The sequence below is a fragment of the Eleutherodactylus coqui genome, chromosome 10 (assembly GCF_035609145.1).
Source record: "Eleutherodactylus coqui strain aEleCoq1 chromosome 10, aEleCoq1.hap1, whole genome shotgun sequence".
Taxonomy (NCBI): domain Eukaryota; kingdom Metazoa; phylum Chordata; class Amphibia; order Anura; family Eleutherodactylidae; genus Eleutherodactylus; species Eleutherodactylus coqui.
Genome location: NC_089846.1, coordinates 3,777,187 through 3,799,999, shown reverse-complemented (window position 1 = coordinate 3,799,999; position 22,813 = coordinate 3,777,187). Strand labels below are relative to the sequence as shown.

At 44.7% G+C, this 22,813-nt stretch overlaps 1 protein-coding gene across 1 annotated transcript in view; it reads left to right on the top strand.

Annotated features, from left to right (window-relative positions):
- Positions 1-145: 145 nt before the first annotated feature.
- LOC136579926 (discoidin domain-containing receptor 2-like) overlaps positions 146-22,813 on the top strand; it is a 112,970-nt gene continuing 90,302 nt past the window's right edge. Inside the window, exon 1 of the mRNA XM_066580021.1 lies at positions 146-340. The gene's annotated coding sequence lies outside the window, so the exon portion shown is untranslated. The remainder of the gene's footprint in view (positions 341-22,813) is intronic.

Sequence of the window (22,813 nt, the reverse complement as noted above, 5' to 3'; positions counted from 1 at the left end):
CCCTCGAATGCCCATTTTTGGGGTTTGCGGCCTGAGGGGTCATTAATAGAGTATTCAGAACTTTTGCAGAGTCCTGTCCCTTTAAAAGGCCAAGCAGATGCAGGCGCCCCCTGAACGCTTCCCTCCTCTGCCTCCTCCTCCTCTTCTCCTTGTCTCCAGCCGGAAGGGGGATGTGATGTAAAATCACAGTCAAACTTTTGGAAGATCTCTGATTATCACAGAACAAAACTTTACCAAACCCCCCCCAAAAAAGGCGCCTGGAGAACGACCCGCAGCTAAGAGGGTTGTGGATCGGGTCAGGGAGCCCAGGAGACCCCAGACCCCCATTCTTCAGACTCAGGTCAGTTGGAAACTTTTTGGCTGCTGGGATTGTGTGATCGGAATGACAAACAGTGAGATGTTGCAGGAACAATGGTGGCGCAGAACCTGGCGGACCGCGGACGGTTCGGGGCTGAGCGTTAGCGCTTTGTGTTCTTACAGTTTTCACAAACCTTTTGGAGAGGCTCATTTACAAGTTTGGGGAATTGTTAAAAAAAGTAAATCGTTTTGGGGAATTTCCAAAAACATGAACATTTCTGGGGGATTCGCAGAAGTTTTGGGGACTTTGTAATTGTAAATGCAGAATTTTTTTGCACTTTTCACTCCTTTTTCACCATTTGTGCTGACTGTGGACGGAGCTCAGTGTGAACAAGTATGTACACCAGTTTACATTGAGACCGCCGCAGACTGCTGATTTACCGCAGGTCACATGACCGATCGCGGCGCACAGACTGACGGGATCGTTAATTGCAGCGCAGCAAAAATCGGTAGAATTCAATAACCCCGTAGGGACCGGGTGATTATTAGTCAGCGACCGGGAAAAAGTCTCCAATCCAAGGGATAGTTTTTCGTCAGATGTCACCGTAGCCAGCAGGTGATTGGTGTGAGCGCTCCAAAATGGTCACATGGCGCATGTTATTGATCAACTATGGCCAATATAGCGGATGGGTCCAGAAAGTTTTTGCCCCCCCCCCCCCGACACCCTCGCACACTCGGCTTGGATTGGCTCGTGGTTGATGTTATGAAGTAGCGATAGCGCCAGATTTCGTTTTACGGCTCGCGGTCGCTCTAATGGCTGCTCTGATATACTTTTCTGTAACTAATAATTAGGAACATCTGATAATCTGGGCCTGAAGATGCCGGATTAAAGGAATTTTCCTGTAAAGTTGTTATAGTTCTGGCTGTATTGCGTCCGCATTCTATATGGTTATATTGTGTTTTCTTTCCAGAAGCAGCGCCACTCTTGCCCATGGACTGCGCCAGTACTGCAGCTCAATCCCATCAGGGCTGAGCTGCAATACCCAACCCGGCCTGTGGACAAGTGTGCCGCTGTTTCTGGAAAATACCGGCCTACTTCAACAACTGTGTATTGCAGGGAAGATATTTTACGCTGCGCCGCCGACTTCCTGTCCAGTTATCCCAGCCACTATAATCCGCCTCTTCCAAGCCTGAAATGTCTGAACTCCCGCGGTTTTCTCCTACAGCTTGCTGTCACGTGACTTGCGCCACATTTTTTTCTTCTGCTCATCTTCTTGGTTTATGAACAGAATGTTAGAACTCCAGTGTGGACTGACACGTAGGAATATATTACATGGGGTCTGTAATGGTGGCCACAAGCATCGCCTGACGATCAGGAGGGGTTTATATTTCCGGCCTGGCGCACTGTTTGGGAATCGCCGACTCCCACCCGGCCGGGGCTTCCAGTCCCTTAAAATGTTTTTCAAACGACTTCTTGCATTATGTTTTTTACGACATTAAGACGTTCTGACAGAATCTCATTCTCCATAGCAACCAGAGTGTTGCTATGGTGACCGGGGTGTCCAGGCATCATCCTGCTCCGACCCCGCAGTTTATTTGGGCACTTTATGGCGGTTACAATTGGACAATGTCAGATAACTCCTCCCATAGTAGAAGCCAGCAACCAATCAGAATCAGGCTGGTTAAAAGAAAAACAGTGATCTATTGGTTGCTATTGGCAACAGTTTCTGGTTTTCCGCCCCCTTAACGCCGTGTTCACATGGAGCGGATTTTGTGCGCATTTTCCATGCAGTATTTCGGCACGGAGGACTCACAGCAGCAAAAAGACTAAATCCCCATAAAGTGACCTGCAGTGCGGATTTTAACTTTGCGGTATGTCAGCTTCCGCAGTGGACTTTACCCTTCGCCACCCCAAGCGTTTCTGCAGCGGATCTGCGGTGTGTGAACATATTCTGTGGCAGGAGGTGTGTACCACCATTGTGTGTCTGCCTTCCCATAACTTCTCCCCCCAGCGATTGCATTCCTGCACGCAGATGCCGGGGGACGGGACACTGTTACTACTGGGACCAGTATGGACGACACTATTGGGGCTACTATGGGGGTCACTACTACTACTAGGACCACAATGGGGGTCACTATTACTACTGGGGTCACCATTACTGCTGGAACAACTATGGGGGCCACTATTACTACCGTGCTTCCATGAAAATAAGACCCTGTCTTATATTAATTTTTGCCCCCACAGAGGCGTTCGGTCTTATTTTCAGGGGATGTCTTATTACTTACCTAGCAGGCTCGGTCCAGGTCCCTCCTGCTCCTTCTCATAGCTCCGGCGCGCTTCCTGTAGTCCTCAGAGCTCGTTCATCATCACTTGCTGGTTACAGGATTCATAAATCTCATCTCCGCAATGTGATGGCTGTTGAGTGGTTCTTCAACTGTTGCTCAGCCAATCAATGGAGCGCTGAATGAACCAATCAAAGCCATCACTTCCTGGAGGCGGGATTTATAAATCCTGTAACCAGGAAGTGATGCTGTATAAATGCAGAGGACTGTGGGAAGCGCGCGGGGCTGGAGCCATGAAGGGGAGCAGGAGGGACCTGGACTGAGCCTGCTAGGTATTCTTTTTTTATGTAGTGTAGCTAGAGTTTATTTTCAGAGTTTGGGCTTATTTTTGGGGAAACAGGGTATTGGGACCACTATGGGGGTCACTTATTACTACTGGGGCCACTATAGGGATCACTATTACTATTGAGGCCACTATGGGGGTAACTTAGTACTGGGGCCACTATGGGGGTCACTTATTACTACTGGGGCCACTATGGGGATCGCTATTACTATTGGGGACACTATGCGGGCCACTATTGCTACTGGGGCCACTATTACTACTGGGGCCACTATGGGGATCACTATTACTATTGGGGCCACTATGGGGGTAACTTAGTACTGGGGCCACTATGGGGGTCACTTATTACTACTGGGGCCACTATGGGGATCACTATTACTATTGGGGACACTATGGGGGCCACTATTGCTACTGGGGCCACCAGGGGGGTCACTTATTACTGCTAGGTACACTATGGGGGACACTATTACTACTGCGGCCACTATGGGAGTAATTGACTGCTGGAACGACTACGGGGGTCACTTATTACTACTGGGGCCACTACGGACTTATCTACGCACACAGACTCCTCTTCTGCATCCGCAAACGCACACGGACTCGTCTTCTGCAGCCACGGACTGTTGACATGGACTCATCTTCTGCAGCCGCAGACGCACACGGACTCATCTTCTGCAGCTGCTGACACACACGGACTCCTCTTCTGCAGCCGCGGAAGCGCATGGTCCCGTCTTCTGCAGCCGCGGACGCGCACGGACTCATCTTCTGCAGCCGCGGACGCGCACGGACTCAACTTCTGCGGCTGCGGACGCGCACGGACTCATCTTCTGCGGCCGCGGACGCGCACGGACTCGTCTTCTGCAGCCGCGGACGCACACGGACTCGTCTTCTGCAGCCGCGGACGCACACGGACTCGTCTTCTGCAGCCGCGGTTGCACACGGACTCGTCTTCTGCAGCCGCGGACGCACACGGACTCGTCTTCTGCAGCCGCGGACGCACACGGACTCGTCTTCTGCAGCCGCGGACGCTCACGGACTCGTCTTCTGCAGCCGCGGACGCGCACGGACTCGTCTTCTGCAGCCGCGGACGCGCACGGACTCGTCTTCTGCAGCCGCGGACGCGCACGGACTCGTCTTCTGCAGCCGCGGACGCGCACGGACTCGTCTTCTGCAGCCGCGGACGCACACGGACTCGTCTTCTGCAGCCGCGGACGCACACGGACTCGTCTTCTGCAGCCGCGGACGCACACGGACTCGTCTTCTGCAGCCGCGGACGCACACGGACTCGTCTTCTGCAGCCGCGGACGCACACGGACTCGTCTTCTGCAGCCGCGGACGCACACGGACTCGTCTTCTGCAGCCGCGGACGCACACGGACTCGTCTTCTGCAGCCGCGGACGCACACGGACTCGTCTTCTGCAGCCGCGGACGCACACGGACTCGTCTTCTGCAGCCGCGGACGCACACGGACTCGTCTTCTGCAGCCGCGGACGCGCACGGACTCGTCTTCTGCGGACGCGCACGGACTCGTCTTCTGCGGCCGCGGACGCGCACGGACTCGTCTTCTGCAGCCGCGGATGCGCACGGACTCGTCTTCTGCAGCCATGGACGCACACGGATTCGTCTTCTGCAGCCGCGGACGCGCACGGACTCGTCTTCTGCGGCCGCGGACGCGCACGGACTCGTCTTCTGCAGCCGCGGACGCGCACGGACTCATCTTCTGCGGCTGCGGACGCGCACGGACTCATCTTCTGCGGCTGCGGACGCGCACGGACTCATCTTCTGCGACTGCGGACGCGCACGGACTCGTCTTCTGCAGCCGCGGACGCACACGGACTCGTCTTCTGCAGCCGCGGACGCACACGGACTCGTCTTCTGCAGCCGCGGACGCACACGGACTCGTCTTCTGCAGCCGCGGACGCACACGGACTCGTCTTCTGCAGCCGCGGACGCACACGGACTCGTCTTCTGCAGCCGCGGACGCACACGGACTCGTCTTCTGCAGCCGCGGACGCACACGGACTCGTCTTCTGCAGCCGCGGACGCACACGGACTCGTCTTCTGCAGCCGCGGACGCACACGGACTCGTCTTCTGCAGCCGCGGACGCACACGGACTCGTCTTCTGCAGCCGCGGACGCACACGGACTCGTCTTCTGCAGCCGCGGACGCACACGGACTCGTCTTCTGCAGCCGCGGACGCACACGGACTCGTCTTCTGCAGCCGCGGACGCACACGGACTCGTCTTCTGCAGCCGCGGACACACACGGACTCGTCTTCTGCAGCCGCGGACGCACACGGACTCGTCTTCTGCAGCCGCGGACGCACACGGACTCTTCTTCTGCAGCCGCGGACGCGCACGGACTCATCTTCTGCAGCCGCGGACGCGCACGGACTCATCTTCTGCAGCCGCGGACGCACACGGACTCGTCTTCTGCGGACGCGCACGGACTCGTCTTCTGCGGACGCGCACGGACTCGTCTTCTGCAGCCGCGGACGCACACGGACTCGTCTTCTGCGGACGCGCACGGACTCGTCTTCTGCGGACGCGCACGGACTCGTCTTCTGCAGCCGCGGACGCACACGGACTCGTCTTCTGCGGACGCGCACGGACTCGTCTTCTGCGGACGCGCACGGACTCATCTTCTGCAGCCGCGGACGCACACGGACTCGTCTTCTGCGGACGCGCACGGACTCGTCTTCTGCGGACGCGCACGGACTCGTCTTCTGCAGCCGCGGACGCACACGGACTCGTCTTCTGCAGCCGCGGATTCACCGCAGTCAATTTTTGAAATCCACATTCAGAATCATTGACGCCGCATGAACATCACGGCCGTCCCTCAGTGCTGCGCTCGGCTGTGCTGACACATGAACTTGCTGCAGCCACCACAACCGTCCGGAGCTGTAATCTGAGCGAATGGAAACCTTGTCCCCGCCGCCAGCTGCTTAGCTCAGGCATTTTAACAAGGCCACAAATATGAAGTGGCAGAGATAGAGGGTCGTCTCGCCCGGCGATGAGCGCAGGACTGTCTCGGGCATCTACCAGCCGTCACCACTTAATCAGTACATCCTGGTTATTAATCTGCTCCGTGGGGGATTTTATAGAGCGCTTCCCCTTTAAATGCTAGAAAAATACACTTTCTTACTTCTAACTGCTTCTGGGGAAGCCGGTGACCACCACTAGGACCTCCAGTGTGACCTCCAGTGTGACCACCAGTAGGACCTCCAGTAGGACCACCGGTAGGACCACAAGTAAGACCACCAGTAGGACCACCATTGATGGCAACGACCTCATTACTGGGATTTTTACCTGCTCTCCTGGCCAATGACAGCATGCAGCCTGTCCTCAGACCTCCAAGAGGAGCGGATATCAGGGGTCTCAGCGCCCGGACCTCCATAGATCACACATATCACAGCTTTCATTTTGGTCCAGATTCGCAGCCTCAGCATAAAGGGCAATGAACTGTAAAATATTCTCTACACAATCGATTGTACACTGTTATCAGCCACTCCAGACCGCCATGACCACTACTTTATGTCCCCTATCTCCAGAGGCATTTCCATCCTGCTGTATGGAGGGCTACTGGACATGGCATCTATGTATATACCGCCACATCCCATCATGCACTGTGCACAGTAGGGGTGCGGTGTAGCAGAGAGGTGTATGCTGGGTGGTGCCGGGGAGAGCCTCGCTGAGCTCTGCTTGGGTCATTGTTATATAAGAGCAGCGGCCTGCGGACATGAGGTCATCCTGTGTTCTCATCCAAATATTCATCTACGTCCCGGCAGCACAGAGAACATTCCCTGGATTATTCCCTGCACCGAAACCGCATTATATTACTGCAGGAACCTCCTATAACGGAGGGCGGCGAACTGCGACTTGAAATATCTACCTGTGTCATATAATTATCTATCCCATATCTATCTAATATCCATCTATCTCCTATCTATCTCCTATCTATCTATCTATCTCATATCTATCTATCTATCTATCTATCTCCTATCTATCTATCTATCTATCTCCTATCTATCTATCTATCACCTATCTATCTATCTATCTCCTATCTATCTCCTATCTCTCTCTCTCATATCTATCTATCTATCTCATATCTATCTATCTATCTCATATCTATCTATCTCCTATCTATCTATCTATCTATCTATCTATCTATCTATCTATCTCCCTATCTATCTCATATCTATCTATCTCCTATCTATCTATCTCATATCTATCTATCTATCTATCTCCTATCTATCTATCTCATATCTATCTATCTATCTCTCTCATATCTAATATCTATCTATCTAATATCTAATATCTATCTATCTCCTATCTATCTATCTATCTCCTATCTATCTCCTATCTCCTATCTCTCTCATATCTAATATCTATATCTATCTATCTATCTCCTATCTATCTATCTCATATCTATCTATCTATCTATCTATCTATCTCCTATCTATCTATCTCTCTCATATCTAATATCTATCTATCTATCTAATATCTAATATCTATCTATCTCCTATCTCCTATCTATCTCCTATCTCCTATCTCTCTCATATCTAATATCTATATCTATCTATCTATCTATCTATCTATCTAATATCTATCTATCTATCTCCTATCTATCTCCTATCTATCTATCTCCTATCTATCTCCTATCTATCTATCTCCTATCTATCTATCTCCTATCTATCTATCTATCTAATATCTATCTCTCTCATATCTATCAATCTATCTATCTCTTTTCTATCTCATATCTATCTATCTCCTATCTATCTATCACATATCTATCTATCTATCGATCTATCTATCTCCTATCTATCTATCTATCTATCTATCTCTATCACCTATCTATCTATCTATCTATCTCCTATCTATCTCCTATCTATCTCTCTCATATCTATCTATCTATCTCCTATCTATCTATCTAATATCTATCTCTCTCATATCTATCCATCTATCTATCTCTTTTCTATCTCATATCTATCTATCTATCTCCTATCTATCTATCACATATCTATCTATCTATCTATCTATCTATCTATCTATCTATCTATCTATCACCTATCTATCTATCTATCTATCTATCTATCTATCTATCTATCTCCTATCTATCTCCTATCTATCTCTCTCATATCTATCTATCTATCTATCTCCTATCTATCTATCTAATATCTATCTCTCTCATATCTATCCATCTATCTATCTCTTTTCTATCTCATATCTATCTATCTATCACCTATCTATCTATCTCCTATCTATCTATCTCCTATCTATCTATCTATCTATCTATCTATCGATCTATCTATCTCCTATCTATCTATCTATCTATCTATCACCTATCTATCTATCACCTATCTATCTATCACCTATCTATCTATCTCTATCTATCTATCTATCTGCTATCTATCTATCTCCTATCTATCTCCTATCTATCTCCTATCTATCTATCTATCTATCTATCTCATATCTATCTATCTATCTATCTATCTCCTATCTATCTCCTATCTATCTATCTCCTATCTATCTATCTATCTATCTATCTATCTATCTATCTATCTATCTATCTAATATCTTTCTATTTATTTATCTATCTAACTGTCTTATCTATCTATCTATTTATCCATCTCTTATCAATCTATGTCATAGCTATCTCATATCTACCTAATATCTATGTCATATGTATCTTTCTATCTCATATCTATCTCTGTCTTGCTCTCTCATGTTTATCTATCTATCCCATATCTATATATCTAATCTCTATCAATCTCATTTCTGTATATCTATTTAATATCTATCTCATATCTATCTTTGTATCTATCTAATGTCAATTTATTTATCTCATATCTATCTCCTATCTTTCTATCTATCTAATTTTTATCTATTTAATATCTATCATATCTCATATCTATGTATCTTTCTCTCTCATATCTATCTAATGTCAATTTATCTATCTCGTATCTATCTACATATTTCATATCTATCCATCTAATATTTATCTCATATCTATCTTTCTATCTCATATCCATCAATCTCTCACTCTCTCATATCTATCTAATATCTATGTCATATCTCTCTTTCTATCTATTGATCTCTCGCTCTCTCATATCTAACTATTTATCCATCCCATATCTATATATCTAATATATATCAATCTCATTTCTGTCTATTTAATATCTATCTATAAGAAGAAAAAACAAACACAGCAGCACTCCAAAGCTTCAGCCACACCGCTGGTGCAAGGCACTATGCAATAGCCCAGTTAAGGTCCCGACTCCCCGGGTCCACCGTTGGTCATCAATATGGAAAGGAGGAACCAGGCAGCATTCATTAAAATCCTCTTCTTTATCAATAAATACCCGAGTGCAGGGTCGATACGTGGCTGCTTGCTTCCTCATGTCTCAATAAAGAAGAGGATTTTAATGAATGCTGCCTGGTTCCACCTTTCCATATTAATATCTATCTATCTCCTATCTATCTATCTATGTATCTATCTCATATCTATTTATTTATCTATCTATCTATCTATCTCATATCTGTATATCTGATTTCTATCAATCTAATTTCTGTCTATCTATTTAATATCTATCTATCTATGTATCTATCTCATATCTATCTAATGTCAATTAAGCCAACTCATATCTATCCATCTTATATCTATCTACCTATCGCATATCTCTCTATATATCCTATATCTATCTCATATCTATCCTTCCTATCTCATATCAACCTATCTAGCTAATATTAATCTAATGTCAATTTATCATCTATCTATCTATCTCCTATCTATCTATCTCCTATCTATCTATCTCCTATCTATCTATCTATCTCCTATCTATCTATCTATCTATCTCATATCTATCTCCTATCTATCTATCTCTATCTACCTATCTATATCATATCTATCTATCTTCTATCTATCTCCTATCTATCTATATCATATCTATCTATCTATCTCATATCTATCTATCTATCTCCTATCAATATCATATCTATCTATCTATCTATCTATCTATCTCCCATCTATCACATATCTATCTATCTATCTCCTATCTATCTCCCATCTATCTATCTATCTATCTCCCATCTATCACATATCTATCTATCTATCTCCTATCTATCTATCTATCTCCTATCTATCTATCTATCTATCTCATATCTATCTCCTATCTATCTATCTCTATCTACCTATCTATATCATATCTATCTATCTTCTATCTATCTATCTATCTTCTATCTATCTCCTATCTATCTATATCATATCTATCTATCTATCTCATATCTATCTATCTATCTCCTATCAATATCATATCTATCTATCTATCTATCTATCTATCTATCTATCTATCTATCTATCTATCTATCTATCTCCCATCTATCACATATCTATCTATCTATCTCCTATCTATCTCCCATCTATCTATCTATCTATCTCCCATCTATCACATATCTATCTATCTATCTCCCATCTATCTATCTATCTCCTATCTATCTATCTATCACATATCTATCTATCTATATCCTATCTATCTCCTATCTATCATCTATCTATCTATCTATCTCATATCTAGCTATCTATCTCATATCTAGCTATCTATCTCATATCTATCTATCTCATATCTATATCCTATCTATCTATCTATCTCCTATCTATCTATATATCTATCTATCTCATATCTATCTATCTATATGTATCTATCTATCTATCTTCTATCTATCTATCTCCCATCTATCACATATCTATCTATCTATCTCCCATCTATCACATATCTATCTATCTATCTCATATCTATCTATCTATCTCATATCTATCTATCTCATATCTATCTATCTATCTATCTATCTATCTATCTATCTCATATCTATCTATCTATCCCATATCTATCTATCTATCCCATATCTATCTATCTATCTATCTATCTATCTATCTATCTATCTATCTATTATCTATCTATCTCATATCTATCTATCTCATATCTATCTATCTATCTATCTATCTATCTATCTATCTATCTATCTATCTATCTATCTATCTATCTATCTATCTATCTATCTATCTATCTATCTGTTGTTATGGGGGAGGGGTCCTGGGTGATAGAACGCACAGCTCTGCCACAGTGAATGAAAATGAGTGCAGCTCTAGAGGAACGAAACGTAACTGTTCTGGACTGCTAAGTGCAGGAAATGAGCTAATACTGGATACCAGGTCATTGGCTGACGCTCGCTGCCGTTTCCGGTCGCTTCCCAATCATCGCTCATCAGTTTGTACGACAAACACATCGCTGCCGCTGCGTGTAAGAATCGCATAGTGTAAGAGAAAAAAATAGATAATTAGCATCGCCCTCGCGTGTTCATGGCGTGACGCGGCTTAGGAGTGCGATGTGGTTTCTAGGGTCCATAGAAACATGTGGGTGATGTCACCCAAAATCGGAGACGCCGCAGTGAGAAGTGGCACACGTGACCCGACGCACGTAATATCACGGCTTCTGTGCGTCCCGCAGCACACAAAACTCGTATCCTAAAACCGCCATGTAAATACCGCCGCACGCCTCATTCGCACCGGCGTATATACACTCTGTATTAGGACCGCTCACTCGGGCGCATTTGCAGCCACAAAATCTGCGCAGCGAGCGCACCGCGAATAGAACCCAGTGACGTCAGTGGGTTAATCTGCGCAGCGAGCGCACCGCGAATAGAACCCAGTGACGTCAGTGGGTTAATCTGCGCAGCGAGCGCACCGCGGATAGAACCCAGTGACGTCAGTGGGTTAATCTGCGCAGCGAGCGCACCGCGAATAGAACCCAGTGACGTCAGTGGGTTAATCTGCGCAGCGAGCGCACCGCGAATAGAACCCAGTGACGTCAGTGGGTTAATCTGCGCAGCGAGCGCACCGCGAATAGAACCCAGTGACGTCAGTGGGTTAATCTGCGCAGCGAGCGCACCGCGGATAGAACCCAGTGACGTCAGTGGGTTAATCTGCGCAGCGAGCGCACCGCGAATAGAACCCAGTGACGTCAGTGGGTTAATCTGCGCAGCGAGCGCACCGCGAATAGAACCCAGTGACGTCAGTGGGTTAATCTGCGCAGCGAGCGCACCGCGAATAGAACCCAGTGACGTCAGTGGGTTAATCTGCGCAGCGAGCGCACCGCGGATAGAACCCAGTGACGTCAGTGGGTTAATCTGCGCAGCGAGCGCACCGCGAATAAAACCCAGTGACGTCAGTGGGTTAATCTGCGCAGCGAGCGCACCGCGAATAGAACCCAGTGACGTCAGAGGGTTAATCTGCGCAGCGAGCGCACCGCGAATAGAACCCAGTGACGTCAGTGGGTTAATCTGCGCAGCGAGCGCACCGCGAATAGAACCCAGTGACGTCAGTGGGTTAATCTGCGCAGCGAGCGCACCGCGGATAGAGCCCAGTGACGTCAGTGGGTTTCTTCATGTGGTTTTTTTTCCGCGTGGATTTTGTGGAAAAAAATCTTGACCCGCTCTACTGTGGTGCGCAATTGTACGCCGAAGGCCCGTGTCTGCCCCAGATCGTGCAGTGAATCGCAGAGAACCAGGTCAGCTGACCTGCCTACTCAAACATGGCGGCGCTGGGACCGCGCTAATGTGAGCAATCCCGGCAGCGCAAAAATGTACAGCAAAAACGCCATTACGGGCACTATAGCCCGCGATTGTGCATCCTGCATATTATGTGAAGGACTTGTGATATGCGCTTACGCCCGTGTGCGGCCGCCATTAACTGCATATGGTTTACATGCGTAATACGCAGCACTGAATCGCCATCGGTTTGCATCGGGGTCTTCAGACCTGCGTTTTCACGCGCCTGAAAGCATCGCGTCCTGTTGGGTCCGCATTGAGGACTGAAGTAGCCAAATGACATCACTGCACAGAAACACGGGGAATACACGCTACATGCATGTTCGCTGCGTGTCTGCGCATACAATGGGTCCTACTGGCGAGGTTTATTTATGTTAGCAGGGTGGTTTGAGGGCTGAATATTGCGCAGGAGGGCGTATACCGTAATGCCAGCATATTAGGTACCTGCATGCTGCTGTGACTGGCCAGCACTGATCATGTGGGCAGAACTGGCCAATCGCAGCAGGCGTAGGGTCTTAGCCTGATGTATACTAATACGCCGCCGTGTCCATCAGGCCGTGCCGCCATCTTTGCTTCTCCCTAACAGAGGGTCCCTTTAAAGGTGCATCTTCTCACATAACAGGTACCGCTTGTGGCTGAGGCTCCGCCCAGTGTGGCTGCCAATGAAGGGCAATTTCTCCGATAAGGTTGGCAATCAGCAGTAACAGCCTGACGGAGTCTCAGAGGCAAGCGGTACCTGTCATGTGGGAACGCACCTGTAGTAGGTTCACAGGGTCCTTGATTGTATTCCAAAAAGACTGCCCCCTACTGGTACAGCTGGGCAGGACAGCCTGCTGCTGCTCACCCTTTACTATTAACACCTTAACACTACAGGACATGGGTGGCGGGTACAGAAGCTGAGCCGGCGCCATCTGCAGCGGGAGTGGCTGTGACTGACAGCCGGCCTCCTGCTGCAACAGCGGGGATCGGCGAGGGCACCGATCCCCGCTGTTAACCCCTTACATGCCGCAGCCATGTAAAGTGTTCACAGAGGGAGGGCGCCCCTCTGTGATGTCATCATGGTGGGCTGATAGGTTGCCATGGCATATGATCGTTAGCATATCGATGACACAGCGCAGTACAGACGTACTGGAGTGTATTATAGTGATCATGGGTTAAAAAAGGATAGTAAAGAAAAAAGTGAAGAAAAATCTGCATCACAAAATAAATATATACATATATACGGAGCAGGTTTGGTGTCACCGCGTCCGTAACGCCCGACGCAATAAGCTGAATGCACTATGTATCCTGCACCCCAAACAATGGAGAGAGATTAAAAGCCTGAACAAAAATACCCATTTAGCTCATTTTGCTTCCCAAAAAACACAGTTACAATAATCAAAAAAGGCGTATGTCCCCCAAAATGGTCCACTCAAAAACTACAGCGTGTCACCACAAGGACGCGCCGGCTGCGGGGAAAGAAAGAGTTCTGGGACTTTGAATGCAGCGATACAAAGAAAAATAATTTCCATAAAAAAGGGATTTTATTGCGCAAAAGTAGAGAAAAACCCTAAAAATACATATAATTTTATCCTTGTCGTAATCGTACCGACCCGCAGAAAAACGTATCGCGTCGGCACCATTAATGCTGTAAATAAAAGGCAGAATTCATGTTTTTTTCCGCCCTACAAAAAAATGTAACAAAAGTTCTACAATACATTATATGTACCCAACATGGCAGCAATAAAAACTACGGCTCGCCGCGCAAACAACACCCCTCACACCCCTCGTACCCCTCGTACCCCTCGTACCCCTCGTACCGCCGCGTCGGCGGGGAAATAAAAAAGTCATGGCTTTTGAAAAATGGAGATGAAAATCTCCTCAAAAATCATCACGTCTTTAGGTCCAATATAGTCCACGGCAATAAGGGGTTAAAGCCTTTCTGGCCGGGAGCTAGATGCACCCTGAAGGTACATGAATAGGATTCCAGAATGGCAGTGATGACTGACATACAGAGTGAAGGGGGAGGGGGGGGGGGTAGTGACCCTTATCTGCTGCCCCCTGTATGCCCAACAGGGGGGATTCCTGTGCTTGAAGGGTCATCTGGGGGGTGCCTGCTCGAGGTAAACATTTGCCTTCTGCCTCTTTATATTCCTTGCTAGGAGGGGCCAGGAATCCCATCATCCATCTCTACTCCCATCATGTCCGTTAGCAGATTGGGGGGGCTTTACTTTTTTGTGTTGAGAAATCCCAAGTTTCCTGATTTGTGAATAGAATGCCAGAACTGTAGTAAATACTGACACACGCAGGTCAGCAGGAGATAGCTGCAGCTTTATTTGGCATCGAGGGTCTTTGGAAAGATGGGCGACATCCTCAAAGCGCAGCGCTAATCTTTTATTTTACTTTGATCCATCATGGCCGACAAAAGCTTCACAGATAGAAGGATGCTGAACGTCCAGCGGCGGCCATTAATCAGAGGAGAGCGTCACTTTAAGACTTAAAGGAACCCACCAGGAAGAAATGACACCAGGGGCAAACTTACTACATAGCCCGGCGCCCCCAACGCTGCTCTTAGTATAATACCCGGCCTCGTCATCCCTTAGTCGTGGCTTCGCTGCTCCGTGCGCCAATCTCACCAGCGGGGGGCCGCATTGACTTCTAGTATAAATCACGCCAGTTTCTGTTCACACGGCGCAGATTTGCCGTGGATTTTGTGCAGTTTTTCTGAGAGGAAGTCATTTTCAAGTCTGCGGCCGCCGTTGCGGATCTCCTGTGGACTTTGGCACAGACTTGGATTCCTAGGATGTAATTTGCGCCGCGCTCGCCAATTTCTGCAGCAGATATTTCCGCCGTCTGTAGATTTCTCATCCATTTTGCTGCTGTAAATGCTGAAGGAAAACCGCATGGAAGATCGGCAGCCAACCGCCCCGTATGAGCGCAGCCTATATTGGGCGGCACCGACAGGCCACACCCAAGTACCACTAACGTGGCAAGGCTGGCGCCGACAAAATATTTGCACACGCGGGTTTGGCGTAAAACGTGCCACTTTACTGCTCCAAGATTCTGGAACAACGTGGTTGGTAAAAGTCATAAAATGCATTAAAAAAAAGTCGTAAAAGGCATAAAATACAGAAATTTAAAACACAATTTAAGTGGAGAGAACTTTTTTAAAAATGCAGTTGCGCCATTTTTGGTGGGGGTGGTTTTTGCAGGGTTCACAGGGCAGTGAAGATGACATAATACCTTGTTGATCGGCCGCTGCGATCACCGGGATAACAATTATATCGTTTTTTAATGCTTTAGAAATTAAGAATAAAATTCCTAAAAGTTGCTTTCCGTCCCCGTATTCTGAGCCGTCACTTCTTTATTTTTCGCCCTTTGCGCTGTGTGAGGGCTCGCTTTTTCCTGGCTGAGCTGTAGTTTTTATTGGGGTCCAGAGAGCTTTTTTCGTAATTTTTTTATTAACATTTTTTATACCAAAAAGAATCCCAATTTTTAGAGCCTTCCCCGGCGGGATCCAGACGGCGATGTGTTAGTAGTTCGGATGCCAGATACGTAGGCGTTGTGATTGTTTAGATTTTTATTGGAATATGGGAAAAGGTTTTCATTTCAACTTTTAATATTTTTATAACTTTTCTTATTGTTACAAACATTAAGTCTTTCTTTACACTTTTCTTTAGCCCCGCCGGGGACTGGAACCTGTGATCATTTGATTGCTTGTACTATATGCCACATTGCTTCAGATATAGTTGATGTTGCGTCGGGCACAGGTTGATTGGCATCTATGTGCGGCAGCCCTAAGGGCCTTCAGTAGGGTCCGGCCTGCCATGCTAGCCCAGCGGCATCTCCCAGTCTCGTTGTGGGCGGTTCCGATGGGGCCCACAGGGTCCCCCTCCCACTGACTGTTTAGATGTGCGGTCCGCTTTGGCCATGGCATCTAAGCAGTTAACTGCCTTAATCTGAGGCACTTCTGCTCGCAGCTCTCAGAAGCAGCCAACATCCACCAGGTACGGAGGGGACTCGGTTCCGGGTCCGTTCCATACGCACCTCATGACCGCCTCACATAGTTTAGGCGTGGTTATGAAGAGGTTAAAACACAAGATTGACCCAAAGGACCCGAATTCCATTTGACCCGAAGGCAGGGCCCTAATGAGGGTAGAAGGCCAGTATTCGTATGGAGAGGCAGATGAAGTCTGTGTGCTGAGATACAAGTTACATATATTTATAGGAGGGCCGTACAGGACAGGCGCGGGCAGGATCACATCACACTCTGCGGTAAGCCACACCCCCAAGACCACGCCCCCTTTAACCTTGGCTGATATTTTAAATGAGAAAGTTGGCAACTGGAACCGTAAACTCAATTTTCGAGCCTGATACACAACAAGGTCGTCTTAGCTCATGTCCACAGTCTATAGCGGTACGTAGGGGGATGGGAGGAGGGGTTAGGTGCTTAAATACTTTCCATCAGGTCATTGCCTCATAGACATATCTGGCTGAATGAAATCCCACAAAGCGGTGAAGTCATCAGTTCAAAAACCACAGGAATAATTTAAGAATCTTAATGTCTATTTTAGTTTCCTGATTATATTTCTGGTCCTGAAGAGCAGCTTGGATTTATTAATCTACAGGTCTAAGGAATAAAGTCCTGTTACCCTAAATCCACAGCCGCGGGACCTGGATATATAGTATTTTACATCACAACAAGAGCTTAAATATTATAATACTGCCCCGATGTACAAGAATATAACTACTATAATACTGCCCCCTATGTACAAGAATATAACTACTATAATACTGCCCCCTATGTACAAGAATATAACTACTATAATACTGTCTCCTATGTACAAGAATATAACTACTATAATACTGCCCCCTATGTACAAGAATATAACTACTATAATACTGCCCCCTATGTACAAGAATATAACTACTTTAATACTGCCCCCTATGTACAAGAATATAACTACTATAATACTGCCCCCTATGTACAAGAATATACCTACTATAATACTGCCCCCCTATGTACAAGAATATATCTACTATAATACTGCCCCCTATGTACACGAATATAACTACTATAATACTGCCCCCTATGTACAAGAATATAACTACTATAATACTGCCCCTATGGACAAGAATATAACTACTATAATACTGCCCCCTATGTACAAGAATATAACTACTTTAATACTGCCCCCTATGTACAAGAATATAACTACTATAATACTGCCCCCTATGTACAAGAATATAACTGCTATAATACTGCCTCCTATGTACAAGTATATAACTACTATAATACTGCCCCCTATGTACAAGAATATAACTACTATAATACTGCCTCCTATGTACAAGAATATAACTACTATAATACTGCCCCCTATGTACAAGAATATAAGTACTATAATACTGCTCCTCTGTACAAGAATATAACTACTGTAATACTGCCCCTATGTACAAGTATATAACTACTATAATACTGCCTCCTATGTACAAGAATATAACTACTATAATACTGCCCCCTATGTACAAGAATATAACTACTATAATACTGCTCCCTATGTACAAGAATATAACTACTATAATACTGCCCCCTATGTACAAGCATATAACTACTATAATACTGCTCCCTATGTACAAGAATATAACTACTATAATACTGCCTCCTATGTACAAGTATATAACTACTATAATACTGCTCCTATGTACAACAATATAACTACTATAATACTGCCCCCTATGTACAAGAATATAACTACTATAATACTGCCCCCTGTGTACAAGAATATAACTACTATAATTCTGCCTCCTATGTACAAGAATATAACTACTATAATACTGCCCCCTATGTACAAGAATATAACTACTATAATTCTGCCCCGATGTACAAGAATATAACTACTATAATACTGCCCCCTATGTACAAGAATATGACTACTATAATACTGCCCCCTGTGTACAAGAATATGACTACTATAATACTGCCCCCTGTGTACAAGAATATAACTACTATAATTCTGCCTCCTATGTACAAGAATGTAACTACTATAATACTGCTCCTATGTACAAGAATATAAGTACTATAATACTTCCCCCTATGTACAAGAATATAACTACTATAATACTGCCCCCTATGTACAAGAATATAACTACTATAATACTACCCTCTAGGAACAAGAATATAACTACTGTAATACTGCCCTCTATGTACAAGAATATAACTACTATAATACTGCCCCCTATGTACAAGAATATAACTACTATAATACTGCCCTCCTATGTACAAGAATATAACTAATATAATACTACCCCCTATGTACAAGAATATAACTACTATAATACTGCCCTCCTATGTACAAGAATATAACTACTATAATACTTCCCTCTATGTACAATAATATAACTACTATAATACTGCCCCCTATGTACAAGAATATAACTACTATAATGCTGCCCCCTATGTACAAGAATATAACTACTATAATACTGCCCCCTATGTACAAGAATATAACTACTATAATACTACCCTCTAGGAACAAGAATATAACTACTGTAATACTGCCCTCTATGTACAAGAATATAACTACTATAATACTGCCCCCTATGTACAAGAATATAACTACTATAATACTGCCCTCCTATGTACAAGAATATAACTACTATAATACTACCCCCTATGTACAAGAATATAACTACTATAATACTGCCCTCCTATGTACAAGAATATAACTACTATAATACTGCCCTCTATGTACAAGAATATAACTACTATAATACTGCCCCCTATGTACAAGAATATAACTACTTTAATACTGCCCCCTATGTACAAGAATATAACTACTATAATACTGCCCCCCTATGTACAAGAATATAACTACTATAATACTGCCCCCTATGTACAAGAATATAACTACTATAATACTGCCCCCTATGTACAAGAATATAACTACTTTAATACTGCCCCCTATGTACAAGAATATAACTACTATAATACTGCTCCCTATGTACAAGAATATAACTGCTATAATACTGCCTCCTATGTACAAGTATATAACTACTATAATACTGCCTCCTATGTACAAGAATATAACTACTATAATACTGCCTCCTATGTACAAGAATATAACTACTATAATACTGCCCCCTATGTACAAGAATATAAGTACTATAATACTGCTCCTCTGTACAAGAATATAACTACTGTAATACTGCCCCTATGTACAAGTATATAACTACTATAATACTGCCTCCTATGTACAAGAATATAACTACTATAATACTGCCCCCTATGTACAAGAATATAACTACTATAATACTGCTCCCTATGTACAAGAATATAACTACTATAATACTGCCCCCTATGTACAAGCATATAACTACAATAATACTGCTCCCCATGTACAAGAATATAACTACTATAATACTGCCCCCTATGTACAAGCATATAACTACTATAATACTGCTCCCTATGTACAAGAATATAACTACTATAATACTGCCCCCTATGTACAAGAATATAACTACTATAATTCTGCCTCCTATGTACAAGTATATAACTACTATAATACTGCTCCTATGTACAACAATATAACTACTATAATACTGCGCCCTATGTACAAGAATATAACTACTATAATACTGCCCCCTGTGTACAAGAATATAACTACTATAATTCTGCCTCCTATGTACAAGAATATAACTACTATAATACTGCCCCCTATGTACAAGAATATAACTACTATAATACTGCCCCGATGTACAAGAATATAACTACTATAATACTGCCCCCTATGTACAAGAATATGACTACTATAATACTGCCCCCTGTGTACAAGAATATGACTACTATAATACTGCCCCCTGTGTACAAGAATATAACTACTATAATACTGCCCTCCTATGTACAAGAATATAACTACTATAATACTACCCCCTATGTACAAGAATATAACTACTATAATACTGCCCTCCTATGTACAAGAATATAACTACTATAATACTGCCCTCTATGTACAAGAATATAACTACTATAATACTGCCCTCCTATGTACAAGAATATAACTACTATAATACTGCCCCCTATGTACAAGAATATAACTACTATAATACTGTCCCCTATGTACAAGAATAATACTACTATAATACTGCCCTCTATGTACAAGAATATAACTACTATAATACTGCCCTCTATGTACAAGAATATAACTACTATAATACTGCCCTCTATGTACAAGAATATAACTACTATAATACTGCCCTCCTATGTACAAGAATATAACTACTATAATACTATCCCCTATGTACAAGAATATAACTGCTATAATACTGCTCCCTATGTACAAGAATATAACTGCTATAATACTGCCCTCTATGTACAAGAATATAACTACTATAATACTGCCCTCTATGTACAAGAATATAACTACTATAATACTGCCCCCTATGTACAAGAATATAACTACTATAATACTGCCCCCTATGTACAAGAATATAACTACTTTAATACTGCCCCCTATGTACAAGAATATAACTACTATAATACTGGCGTCCTATGTACAAGAATATAACTACTATAATACTGCCCTCTATGTACAAGAATATAACTACTATAATACTGCCCCCTATGTACAAGAATATAACTACTATAATACTGCCCCCTATGTACAAGAATATAACTACTATAATACTGCCCCCTATGTACAAGAATATAACTACTATAATACTACCCTCTAGGAACAAGAATATAACTACTGTAATACTGCCCTCTATGTACAAGAATATAACTACTATAATACTGCCCCCTATGTACAAGAATATAACTACTATAATACTGCCCTCCTATGTACAAGAATATAACTACTATAATACTACCCCCTATGTACAAGAATATAACTACTATAATACTGCCCTCCTATGTACAAGAATATAACTACTATAATACTGCCCTCTATGTACAAGAATATAACTACTATAATACTGCCCTCCTATGTACAAGAATATAACTACTATAATACTGCCCCCTATGTACAAGAATATAACTACTATAATACTGTCCCCTATGTACAAGAATAATACTACTATAATACTGCCCTCTATGTACAAGAATATAACTACTATAATACTGCCCTCTATGTACAAGAATATAACTACTATAATACTGCCCTCTATGTACAAGAATATAACTACTATAATACTGCCCTCCTATGTACAAGAATATAACTACTATAATACTATCCCCTATGTACAAGAATATAACTGCTATAATACTGCTCCCTATGTACAAGAATATAACTGCTATAATACTGCCCTCTATGTACAAGAATATAACTACTATAATACTGCCCTCTATGTACAAGAATATAACTACTATAATACTGCTCCTACTTTGGGCCGCCATGTAGATGAGATGGCTTTTGGTCACCGTGTAGATGAGAGGACTCTGGGACGTCTTGTATCTAAGAGGGCTGCCTTGTAGATGAGAGGACTCTGGGCCGCCATGAAGATTAGAAGGCTCTGGGCAGCCGTGTAGATTAGATGGCTTTGGGCCACCATGTAGATGAGAAGGTTCTGGGACGCCATGTAGATGAGAGGGCTCTAGGCCACAGTATAGATAAAAAGGCTTTTGGCTGCCGTGTAGATGAGAGGGCTCTTAATCACTGTGTAGATGAGAGGGCTCTGGGCCACAGTGTGGATATGAGGGCTCTGGGCCACCGTGTAGATGAGAGGGCTCTGGGCCACCGTGTAGATGAGAGGGCTCTGGGCCACCGTGTAGATGAGAGGGCTGTGGGCCACGGAGTAGATGAGAGGGCTCTGGGCCACCGAGTAGATGAGAGGGCTCTGGGCCACCGAGTAGATGAGAGGGCTCTGGGCCACCGAGTAGATGAGAGGGCTCTGGGCCACCGTGTAGATGAGAGGGCTGTGGGCCACCGTGTAGATGAGAGGGCTGTGGGCCACCGTGTAGATGAGAGGGCTCTGGGCCACCGTGTAGATGAGAGGGCTCTGGGCCACCGAGTAGATGAGGGGGCTCTGGGCCACCGAGTAGATGAGAGGGCTCTGGGCCACCGAGTAGATGAGAGGGCTCTGGGCCACCGTGTAGATGAGAGGGCTCTGGGCCACCGTGTAGATGAGAGGGCTCTGGGCCACCGTGTAGATGAGAGGGCTCTGGAGCACCGTGTAGATGAGAGGGCTCTGGAGCACCGTGTAGATGAGAGGGCTCTGGAGCACCGTGTAGATGAGAGGGCTCTGGAGCACCGTGTAGATGAGAGGGCTCTGGAGCACCGTGTAGATGAGAGGGCTCTGGAGCACCGTGTAGATGAG